The sequence below is a fragment of the Silene latifolia genome, chromosome 11, assembly GCF_048544455.1.
Source record: "Silene latifolia isolate original U9 population chromosome 11, ASM4854445v1, whole genome shotgun sequence".
NCBI lineage: Eukaryota > Viridiplantae > Streptophyta > Magnoliopsida > Caryophyllales > Caryophyllaceae > Silene > Silene latifolia.
Genome location: NC_133536.1, coordinates 134,075,228 through 134,087,218, shown reverse-complemented (window position 1 = coordinate 134,087,218; position 11,991 = coordinate 134,075,228).

Sequence of the window (11,991 nt, the reverse complement as noted above, 5' to 3'; positions counted from 1 at the left end):
TTTCCTCTTTATTTCCTTGATTTTTAGCTCATTTAGAGGCGTTTCACGAGCCTCATCTCGCTATTTTATGCCCTTGATCTCGTGCTTGCACTATTTTACTCATTTGTGTAGGAATGAACCGGAATTGGATGAAGGAAGCGAGAAAAAAAGAGATTCGAGTCTAAGCAAGGAGGAAAAGAGGAGGAGTATGCTGAGAAAAAGCTATCTACCGGTTGGCCGGCAACCGACTAGCCGGCAGAGAGCTCCCTCTATGCCTTAGTAAAAATTGAAGACATAATTGGTGCCAAAATGACAGATATCTCACTACCGGCAGAGGCACCGGTAGCCGGCCTCCCGGTAGAGAGATCCTGAAGAAGTTGAAAAGTGAAGAAGAGAAGTGAAACAGGAGTTCCCTACCGGTAGGCCGGCATTTAGTCAACCGGCAGGGACATTCCCCAAGCTTCGAAAAAGAAGTAAAAGGAAAGAAAGAGGAGTTCCCTACCGGTAGGCCGGCAACCGGCATGGACACCCCCAACTATTGAAGACTCAAGAATTGATTCAAATGAACAACATCTGGCTGCCGGTATGGGCACCAGCAGCCGATAGAGGACCCCTCTACACGCAACTCACCCACCAACCTCAATTGTAGCCTAATTTTTAGAGATCATATAAGTACCCCTCTTCTCTTAATCATTAAACACACTACCATAGATATTTTCAAGCACTTAATATTTATTCAAACTTTGTTAATCAAGCATTAATCTTTCCCTAATTAAATCTTAATCCTTTAGTTAATTAGTATTGTTCTAGTGTTATTCAATAGTTTACATTTGGGTATTGAATTCTAATTGAAGATTTTGAAGAATATCTTCTCTTATTTAATCCAAGACTCAATCTTTTATTGTGGTGATACAATTTCTCATCTTGTATTGTCTTTAATTCAATTGTTTACATTTCTATTTCTCTCTTTGTTATTATTATAATTTATACCATGTTTTTCACCATGTTTGTTCATGTTTCATCAATTGTTTTCATTTGTCAAAGTATGATGTGTCAGTAGTGACCCCCTAGGGTTTAGAGGGATCCTAAGTGGAAATTAAGGGTGTAACTCGAGTAATAATAATTGGGTTTTGGGTAGAATTGTTAGCTTACTTATTCATGCACACAAGGTGTTTGTAGAATTGTGTGAGTGAAAGCTCTCACCTTTCTTCATTGTTTGCTTAAATGCTCTATAAATGAAAGTTGTAGGTGAAGGGAAATATCCGTAAAATTCCCTCAATTTTAAGGATTATAACGTAAATATAACATGCGATTTATGGTCATAAACGAAATACAATAGAAAACGATAAAGATTAAGAATCAACCTCGGGTCCTTTGATGTGCGGCGTAAAGAACAGAAATCAACAGAGATTTCCTCCTAATCGTTGCACCCAAGACCGTCTGAGACTATGCCCTTGTGCTAGAAATGCTCTCTAATTGACTTGCAATATCGAGAGAGCTATTGTGAGGTTATTCGATGTGAGATCTAGGTTTTTCAGAGAAAAGTGCTCCTCAAAACCCTAATTTTTCTGTAAAAATGAATCCTTAGGTCAAAAGGAGAGGGAGCCTCTCCTTTTGTTGTCTCGGTCCGCGGGTCATGAGAGGAGGGAGTGGGCTTTCCACTTTCTCCTCATTTTTAACTTGTGGTCCGATCAATTCCGCTAAAATGTATATGACGGGTTTTTATTATAAACTGTCATCGGTTATCGGTTATTAATACGTCGACTAATAACGCGGATTAGTTGAAATATTAATACATGTCCGACAAAGACAATATTGTATAATTAATTCAACATACATTAATTAAATATAAATCGTTTATATTCAATTTACGAATTAACTGCTTAATTCGTCTTAGCCATTATTATTTAATTCGTATTAAATAATTGTCTCTACATCGCGTTTGACTAATTACTAGTCAATAACTCCGACCAACTGCTTAGTCAAATTTGGCATCAACATGACTGTATTTTCATACTGTCACATCTCTCAAACGTATCCTATAGGTGTGACTTTTAGGGACCAGTTGATCACCACCATCTGTATGACAATAACGTCAAACTTATCTAGCAAGCCAACCGTTATTGATAAACGTGGATCAACTGATAATAATACCAAAAGTATGCCCTTTGACCCTTTTAGAGATTTATAAGTCCTTGCACTAACTGTAAAGGACACCAGCCCCAACAAGCTCCCACTTGTCCGTACAAGTGTATGTGCAATGACGTTATCCGCACTAACTGGAGGACACAGCTCCAACAAACTCCCACTTGTCCGTACAAGTGTATGTGCGATAACCGATTCTCATATTCATTTAAAATTTCTCCCACTCAATGTAAAACATTTTGCAGATCCGGATCCGCAAAGGTCGTATTTTACAATCGATCTGGATCAAGAGTGGTTTCCCCGACTAGAGAGTAACTCAACTGATAAAACGAATTCGTATTCGAGCATGGCCATGCATTTCGATTCTGACTCCTCGAGTGGCCCCGAGAAATACCGAGTACCGATAAAGGCTGAATATTTCCTTCAACTCGACTCCTTCCGATCTAAGCACAAAGCATGAAATGACCCGAAAAAATCTACTTGGCCCCCTCACATACGGATGACCGTGAGAAAGAAACCAAAGTCACCCAAAATCGCCTTAGTCTCAAGAGACAAAGATAGTCAAAAGAATCGACTCTTAGGATCACCATGGAGGTCCTATCCACGATCGGGCACCGAATGTTATAAAACATTTAGGACTCCGCGTCGATGTCACAATTGTGTCCTACGAAATATCCGTATAAATCGCCTCTGTGATTGGTCAGTCAACCGGTTGACTTATGGCTCGTTGAACCCACCATCAACCAACATCACAAAATAATTGCCAGAGTTATCAGCTCATGTGGGCAATTAAGGACTAAAAATATAATGTTTGTTCAGTTCACTTTGTGGTGTTCAAAATTGTCGTACAAATCCACATGAAAAACAAAATATATAAATATCAAAACGATGATGTCGTATAGAGTACAAAAGAGAATGAATCTAATCCATAAAAGAGTACTACAACTTAGGAACACGTTTAATTCCCATGGAATTAACGTGCCCTTCATGCTTATCTTGTCGTAATGGTTTAGTGAGAGGATCTGCTATGTTATCATCTGTAGCAATCTTTTCTATCACTACTTCCTTTTGCTCCACATAATCTCGGATTAGATGAGCTTTCCGTTGTACATGTCTAGACTTGTTGCTAGACTTTGGCTCCTTAGCTTGGAAGATGGCACCTCTATTGTCGCAATAGATGGTGATCGGGTCATTCGAACTAGGCACTACAGATAGTCCTTGTAAGAATTGACGCATCCATATCGCTTCCTTTGCAGCTTCGCACGCGGCATAGTACTCGGACTCGATCGTAGAATCTGTTTGTAACACTTTGTTTGGAACTCTTCCACCGATCGCAGCGCCATTAAGAGTAAAAACGAATCCAGACTGAGATTTCGAGTCATCTCGATCCGTTTGGAAGCTAGCATCTGCGTAACCGGTTGCGCATAGCTTTTGATCGCCTCCATAAGTCAATGCCCAATCTTTAGTCCTCCGTAGGTACTTAAGAATGTTCTTGATAGCCATCCAATGTGATTCACCTGGATGCTGTTGGAATCGACTTGTCATACTCAATGCATATGCCACGTCCGGACGTGTGCATATCATGGCATACATGATTGATCCTATAGCCGAGGCATAAGGAATCCGTGTCATGCGCTCTTTCTCTTCCGGTGTCTCTGGTGCCTGAGACTTGCTCAAATGCACCCCTGGAGCCATAGGAAGGAACCCCTTTTTGGAGTTAGTCATGCTGAATCTCTCTAGGACTTTGTCTATGTAAGACTCCTGACTGAGAGATAACATCCGACGTGATCTATCTCGATAGATACGGATGCCCAAAATTCTTTGTGCCTCACCCAGATCTTTCATCTGGAAATGGTTCTTCAACCATACTTTCACCGAAGTTAAGAGAGGTATGTCATTCCCAATCAGGAGTATGTCATCGACATACAATATTAGGAAGACAATCTTGCTCCCACTCGACTTGATATAAAGACATGGTTCCTCGACCGATCGAGTAAATCCATTTTCTTTAATCACTTGGTCGAAGCGATGATTCCAACTCCGAGATGCTTGCTTAAGTCCATAAATGGAACGCTTAAGCTTGCACACTTTCTTAGGATTTTGTGGATCGATGAAACCTTCGGGTTGTACCATGTACAACTCTTCCTCCAAAAAGCCGTTTAAGAAGGCGGTTTTCACATCCATCTGCCAAATTTCATAGTCATGAAAAGCGGCAATCGCTAAGATAATCCGAATGGAACGCAAAGATGACTACGGGTGCAAAAATTTCATCGTAGTGCAAACCTGGCACTTGGGTGAAACCTTTAGCAACTAGTCGTGCTTTATAGATATCTTGTTGACCTTCCACAGAATGCTTTATCTTGTAAAGCCATTTGCATTGAAGGGGACGAACCTTAGCAGGTAAGTCAACAAGATCCCATACGTTGTTCTCATACATAGAGTCCATCTCGGATTGCATGGCCTCAAGCCATAGCTTTGAGTCGGAACTAGTCATGGAACCTTTATAGGTTGCGGGTTCACTACTCGTTAAGAGTAGAACGTCATCTATGTCATGTTCCTCGACCATACCAATGTATCTGTCTGGAGGAATAGAGACTCTTCCCGACCTCCTAGGTTCCTTAGGAATATTAACATGCAAGGGATTGAAGGAACTGGTTCCTCCAATGGTTGCTCGGTACTTGGTTCTGGAATCTCCGACAGTTCGAAGGTTCTATCACTCTTTGCATTCTCAAGAAAATCTTTCTCTAAGAATGTCGCACTAGCCGCAACAAATACACGTTGTTTGGTTGGCGAATAAAAGTAATGACCAAGCGTTCCTTTAGGATAACCTATAAAGTATGTCTTGACCGATCGCGGGCCGAGCTTATCCTCGTGTCTCCACTTGACATAAGCCTCGCAGCCCCAAACCCGTATAAAGGACAAGTTAGGGACCGTTCCCTTCCATATTTCATATGGAGTCTTGTCAACAGCTTTAGATGGACTTCGGTTAAGTATTAGAGCAGCTGACAGAAGAGCATAACCCCATAATGAGTCAGGCAACACGGTGTGACTCATCATGGATCGAACCATATCAAGTAGTGTTCGATTTCTCCGTTCGGACACACCATTCAATTGAGGTGTTCCAGGTGGAGTTAACTGTAAGGCAATCCCACAGTCTTTGAGGTGTTGATCAAACTCGTGAGAAAGATACTCGCCACCACGATCTGAACGTAGTGTTTTAATCTTTCTACCCAATAGGTTCTGTACCCTATTCTGGTATTCTTTGAATTTTTCAAAGGATTCACTTTTATGCTTCATTAAGTAGACATAGCCATATCTACTTAAATCGTCCGTGAAAGTGATGAAATACCTATAGCCTTCTCGTGCGGTGATTGACATAGGTCCGCATACATCCGTGTGTATAAGTCCTAATAGGTCAGCAGCGCGCATTCCAACACCTTTAAAGGAAATCCGAGTCATCTTACCGATGAGACATGATTCACACGTGCCAAATGATTGAAAATCAAAGGCCGAGATAGCTCCATTTTTTATGAGCTGTTTTACGCGTTTCTCATTAATGTGTCCCATACGGCCGTGCCATAGATACGTTTGATCTTTGTCACCAACCTTTAACTTTTTATTCATTACGTGTAATATTTCGGTGGTCTGATCTAAAACATAAATTCCGTTCATGGAGACTGCCTTGCCATAAATCATATCGTGTAATGAGAAAATGCAAGTATTATTCTCTATTACAAATGAAAATCCAAGTTTGTCAAGTGCAGAAACTGAAATAATGTTTTTAGAAAGACTGGGTACATAATAGCAGTTATATAAAAATAACTCAAATCCGCTAGGAAGCTGGATCACGTATGTTCCCCTCGAGACGGCAGCCACTCATGCTCCATTCCCACACGCAGGTCCACCTCACCCTTTACGAGGGGTTCGATGTTTCGAGCCCCTACACATGATTACACGATGAGAACCACAACCAAGATATCAAGTAACCAAGTTCCGTAACTTGCGTGGTTAATCTCAATCATATGAATAAAAGTAGAAGAGGAAGAAGACATACCAACGGGTTTAACACGACCTGCCTTTAAGTCCTCATGATAAACAGGACATGTACGCCTCCAATGCCCAGTCTTGTGGCAATGATGGCATCCCATGTTTTCATTCTTGCTCTTTGTCGCGCCTGATGAGGTGCTCGACTCACCAGGCCCACTCTTACCTGACCCTGACTTCTTGAACTTCGGTTTACCTACTGCTAGGTTTGCTTGAGCTTTGCCCTTACCCTTGCCCTTGTTTGACACAACGAGAACATCCTGTTTCGAGCTCCCACTGAACTTCATGTCCTTCTCGGTCTGTACGAGAAGGGAGTGCAGTTCATGGGGACTTTTCTTCAAATCATTCATATAGTAATTTGCTCTAAAGAGCGCAAAACCATCGTGGAGTGAGTGAAGCATGCGGTCAATGACGATGTTCTCGCTGATTTTACAATCAAGTGTCTCCAGTTTCTCGACATTCTCAATCATGCTAAGAATGTGTGGGCTAACCGGTTGGCCCTTCTGGAGTCTCGCATCAAAGAAGCGAGTGGTATGCTCATAGGTCACGATTCTCGGTGCTTTCGAGAATTACTTAGTGAGCGTGGTGAAAATCTTGTTTGCACCATGGGCTATGAAGCGTTTCTGCAAATTGGGTTCCATTGCAAAAATGAGTACGTTTTTAATTGCACCCGCTTCCATGACGAAGTCGCTATACGTGGAGACCTCGTTAACTCGAGCCGTGGGACCTGGGGCTGGCGGGAGGGGCTCAGTTAGATACTTGAGCTTCCCGTCAGCAGTGGCAGCATTCCGTAATGCCGCCTCCCAGTCCGCGAAGTTTGATCCATCATTCTTCGATCTAGTAGACCGATTCATCCGATTCATGAAGATCCGGCCGGACTCACGGTCCAATGTGGCACTTGGCATTGGGTCATCGAGGATGCCACCATTATGTTATTAGCGCTTTTAAAAACGTGATCTACGCTGAAAAAGAAAGAAAAACAAAAACGAAATAAGCAACTCATCGAGGTGATTTAAGTCTATTAAAAATTCATTTTAATCGTGTAGACTCATTGCACTTGCATAATTGATCTCCCTCAAGAATAATACAAGTGATCCCAAGACTCAATTTCCGTAAATTGATAAGCCAACTGTTTAGCTAATTCTTCCGTAAGAACTCTTGGTCGATAGATTTCCGTAAATCCTATCTATAGTCCACCATAATCACAGGATCGTACGAGTGACCATAGTGTTGAGATAAAATAGGTCAATCGGTTCCAACTTACCCGACGTAGAAGGGGTCATATTATGCCTACCGACGAAGAAGGGACTCATTGGAGTTTGACCTATAAAGACCATTCTCAATTTTTGTTTATACGAGGAAGATCCCATCAACTTAGTTTAAATTCATTTTAAGTGAACGAATAACTAGCAATACGTGAATGAATTAACTTAGGAGATGGCTTAAAATCGTGTGACATATGAATGTCATAGAAAACTAACGCGTGACCTCTATATGTGTCAGTTTTCATGCAATAATTAGGTGGTTTGGTTTTAGGCGGAATATGATGCAATCTATCGTTACGATAAAATAAATAAAAGAATGCAATACGTAAATAAAATTCCTAGTGTGGCCTATCCTAATAAAAAGAACATAAAACAACTTTGGAATCCACCGTTGGACCCTAGAAGCTTGTCTTGATGTTCCATCTTGATCCATGTAGCGGGAGTGAGCATCCGATTCTCCATCTTTGTTCTTCTCAAAATTACAATTTAAAATTTACAAATATAAACCTATTTACATTCTAAATACAAAAACTGTAATTACAAGTGAAAAATTCAAAACGGAGATACGAGATCTCAAAATACAACCAAGACCGTGTTCCATCATTACGGTAACACGTTCTACTAAAGCCACACTAAGTTACAACCGATTGTAAAATAAATACATAATTAAAAACATTCAAGGCATTCAACAAAACGATAAATAAAATGCATCAACTAAAACAAATTTATTCGTGACATAATTCTGTAATTATGTTAAATTTATCCAAACCACCTTTTTGACGATTAAAATTTATGTGATAAAACTGCTTCTATCAGTTTATTTTAATCTATTACAATCCGTTACTTTAAATACGCTTTAAAATAACTCAATGGTACGTGTGTGAACCGTTTCACAATCATAACGAGTGTACAATATCCGTATAAAGTACATATTATGGCCAAAAGAAAACTTTAAAACAAAAAGTTAAAAATTACACGCTGCCAAAACGAATTCCCTCGATCCAGGGACAAAAGTGCTCGATCGAGAAACAAAAGGGCTCGATCGACTGAACTGCTAGTCGATCGAGAGGTATGCCAAACAGAAAGAACTCGATCGACAAAACTGGTGGTCGATCGAGGACTTTAATCAGCAAGACTGCTCGATCGAGTACGAGGACTACTCGATCGAACAGTGGGGTTTTAAACAGAGGTCGATCGAGTACTGTAAGTGCTCGATCGAGCAAAAAAAACAACAAAGAAGGGCTCTCGATCGAGTAGTAACATGTTCGATCAAGGGCAAAAACATGCTGAAAACATAAAACCCTCGTGAAAACAGTTTGACATAGCAAAACAATTGCAATTTTGATCTAAAACGCGGAAAATCAAATTAAATACCTTGATCAAATTAAATAGAAACCCCCACCATCCTCGTGTTCGATACCCGATAGATACTACCTTTTTATCGGAGTCTTATAAATTGTTTTGATAGTAGGAAAAAGTCGACTTGAATTTCTTACTCATTAGTAGGATTTTCCGTACTTAGCTCTAATAATATGAGTGTTTAATTTTGCATTTATTGTTATTAATTTCATTTGTCTCATGGTAGGTCATGTTGTTGGAAATTAGGGTTTATGACATAATATGTATTCATGTTAATTATGCATATGGTGAAAGAGTAAGTATGGTTAATTGTCTTATGAATGGTTAGAATGCATTATAACATGTTAGGAAGCAATTACATAAAAAGAGGTAAATTAATAAAGGATTAAGCATTGTGATACATATTATGTTTGGTGTAATTACATGAGTATTCTTGTTGTCAATTGATTGTGTTGGTTGTTATTTGATTGGTGTTGGAAGATGGCGTAGTATATTTGGTTGTAGTTATGGAGACGGAAGGCGGTTGGGAAACGATCTTCCGCATGAGTCACCCCTTGGAGCTTCCCACTCCAAGAGGGATGTGTGCATTTAGTACTTGAGTTTTAGAGGGACTCGTGTGGTTGAGGCACGATGTCTTACAAGGGACTCGAGCCGCTCTCGGGCACAGTACCACGGACATGTTCCGAGTACCTAGTATTGGTATGTGGCGTCATGGGCATGTCCCGGCCACCGGTTATGGGGAGTTAAGGAACTTGGAGAATGGTTGTCATGCATCTCATATACTTGTTGGATTCATGGTTGGTTGCCTTACCATTTATCACATGAGCATGTAATCTTTATCATTAGCATTTATTGAGCATTTGTATTATTAAGCTAACACTTGGATTTTTAAATATTTGTGGTGAACCATATGGTGATTTCCGCCCATATGGGGAGCAATGATTTGACAGGTTAGCTTTGATTAGATGCGGAGGCTTGGGAGCGGTCTTCACTAGTTGCCATCACTTATGCTTGTCTAGTTTTTGACTATTTAAACTCCACTTTCATTCAATTGGGTTGTACTAAATGGGATGGTATTTACATCCCTTAACATGTAACTATTTATCTAACTACAACTTATCTATTTAAGTTTATCATCTTAAATTCTTATTTACTCGTTTGTTCGCACTACAAGATTGGGAAACCAAGTCTTGTGACGTCTCCATGTGTTAGGATTGCCTTGAGGAAGGGTCCCGACTTATGGGGGTTTTACAAAGTGGTATCAAAGCGACGGTTTTGGAGCCTAAGCTAATGAACTAATGAACTTAGGTGTGTCAATCTAAAATAAACCCGGTTTGAGTCGTAGAGAACTTGTGACAAGCTTGGGAGATGTCCTAAGGTTTTACTCTTTTCCTCTTAGCTTAAGTCGGTCACTACGCATGGGGTAATGGGATGTACTTGTTTCATATGGTTGTTGCATATTCTTGTTTGGTGTTTGTGAACTAGTTTCATGCATAGTAGCTCTTTATGTGGTAATATGGATGGTTGTGATCAATTAGAAAGGAACATGTTGGATGTTTATGTGTGAGCATGTTGAAGTTGGAAATTTTTCAATAGGAAAGTGAATCGCATGCTATTTTTAGTCATATGTGAGTCGTGTGTTGCATCCATGCTCTTATTTATCCCATATTTACCTTTAGGAACATGCAAAATAGGGTTAAATGTGGACTTGTGCAAGTCGAAATGAGTATATATACCAATACGAGGTGTACTCAGCCAAGTGGAAAGAGGAACCCAGTCGACTTGAAGGCACTCGAACAAGTGCCCATGCCACTCGACTGAGTATCGTTTTCCAGATTCTGGAAAATTCCTGTAAGTTGTGAGACTCGACCGAGTGGAGGACCCACTCGACCAAGTGTGAATCACTCGACCGAGTGGGCTGATGGAGGAACTTTGGAAACCTCATGTAAGTTGATGCACTCGACCGAGTGGGACACCACTCGACCAAGTGGAGCATCACTCGAACGAGTGAAGTTATACACTCGATCGAGTGGACCTGTATAGTGGTCAATACCGGTTGTCTCTTATTGTGGGACATGTATTGACGTTTGTTATGTATATTGAAGAGATATTATTCCTAGAACTCGCGCAAGGACACCTTCACCACCACTTAGACGATCCGAAGAGAAAGTGGATCGGCTCATTGCCCAAAATGAAGTTCTCATCGCGGCTCTTCGGAGCGTCACTCGGGAGAGGGATGCGACAATGGATGCTTCGGCCAGCAGCGCCATCTCACGCCACCAACCCACCAAGTACGTTGGGGTGGGTGAGCCTAATCTCTTCACGGATTGGATGAGGGAAATGGAGAATGTCTTCGAGGTGGTAAGATGCCCCGATGAGCTTAAGGTGGAGCAAGCCGCCTTCTATCTTGGAGGACTAGCCGGAGATTGGTGGTACAAGGAAAGAGACGCTATGAGGGACTACTGCAATGAAAGGGGTGAGGCTGCTATTCCATATGACGACTTTAAGATGGAAATGAGGAATGAGTTCATCCCCGAGCACGTTAGATGCAAGCTCCGAGCGGAGTTCGACCGGTTCGTAATGACCGAGGTAATGACGGTGCAAGATTACTACATCCATTTCAACGAACTCGCCACTTACATGGAAGACTTTCATCTTAGCCAATCTCATTTGGCTCTCAAGTTTGAAGGAGGGTTGACCGTGAAAATCTTGGAGAAACTTCCAGCGGGTGAGTTGTCTAGTGTGAAGGAGGTGTATCCTAGATCCAGAAATACAAAAAGACTTCTCAATATGACTAAGGATGCCAAGGAAAGGTTCAGAGAAAAGAGGAAGACCGAAATTAAAGGAGGGGGGAACCAATCAATGAAGCTGACTTTTAATCAAGCTCATTCTTATTCGGGAGGAGCACAAGGGAATAGCTTTAGAAGGACGGGCAGCTACGGAGGGAGAGCCGGTAGTGAAGGAGGTGGATTAAGGTGATACAATTGTGGTGGCTTCGGCTACAAGAGGATGGAGTGTACTAGCACTCAAAAGGGGCCCAACCAGAGGTTTGGGCAAGGAAACGCCTACTTCACCCCTTACCAAAGTGGGACGAGTAACCGGAATTCAGGGGCATGGAGCAACCCGAGAAATGTTAACCCAACTTTTAATGGTGAAAACAACCGGGGAAACTTCAACCGGGGAGCACCATCTAGGGCAA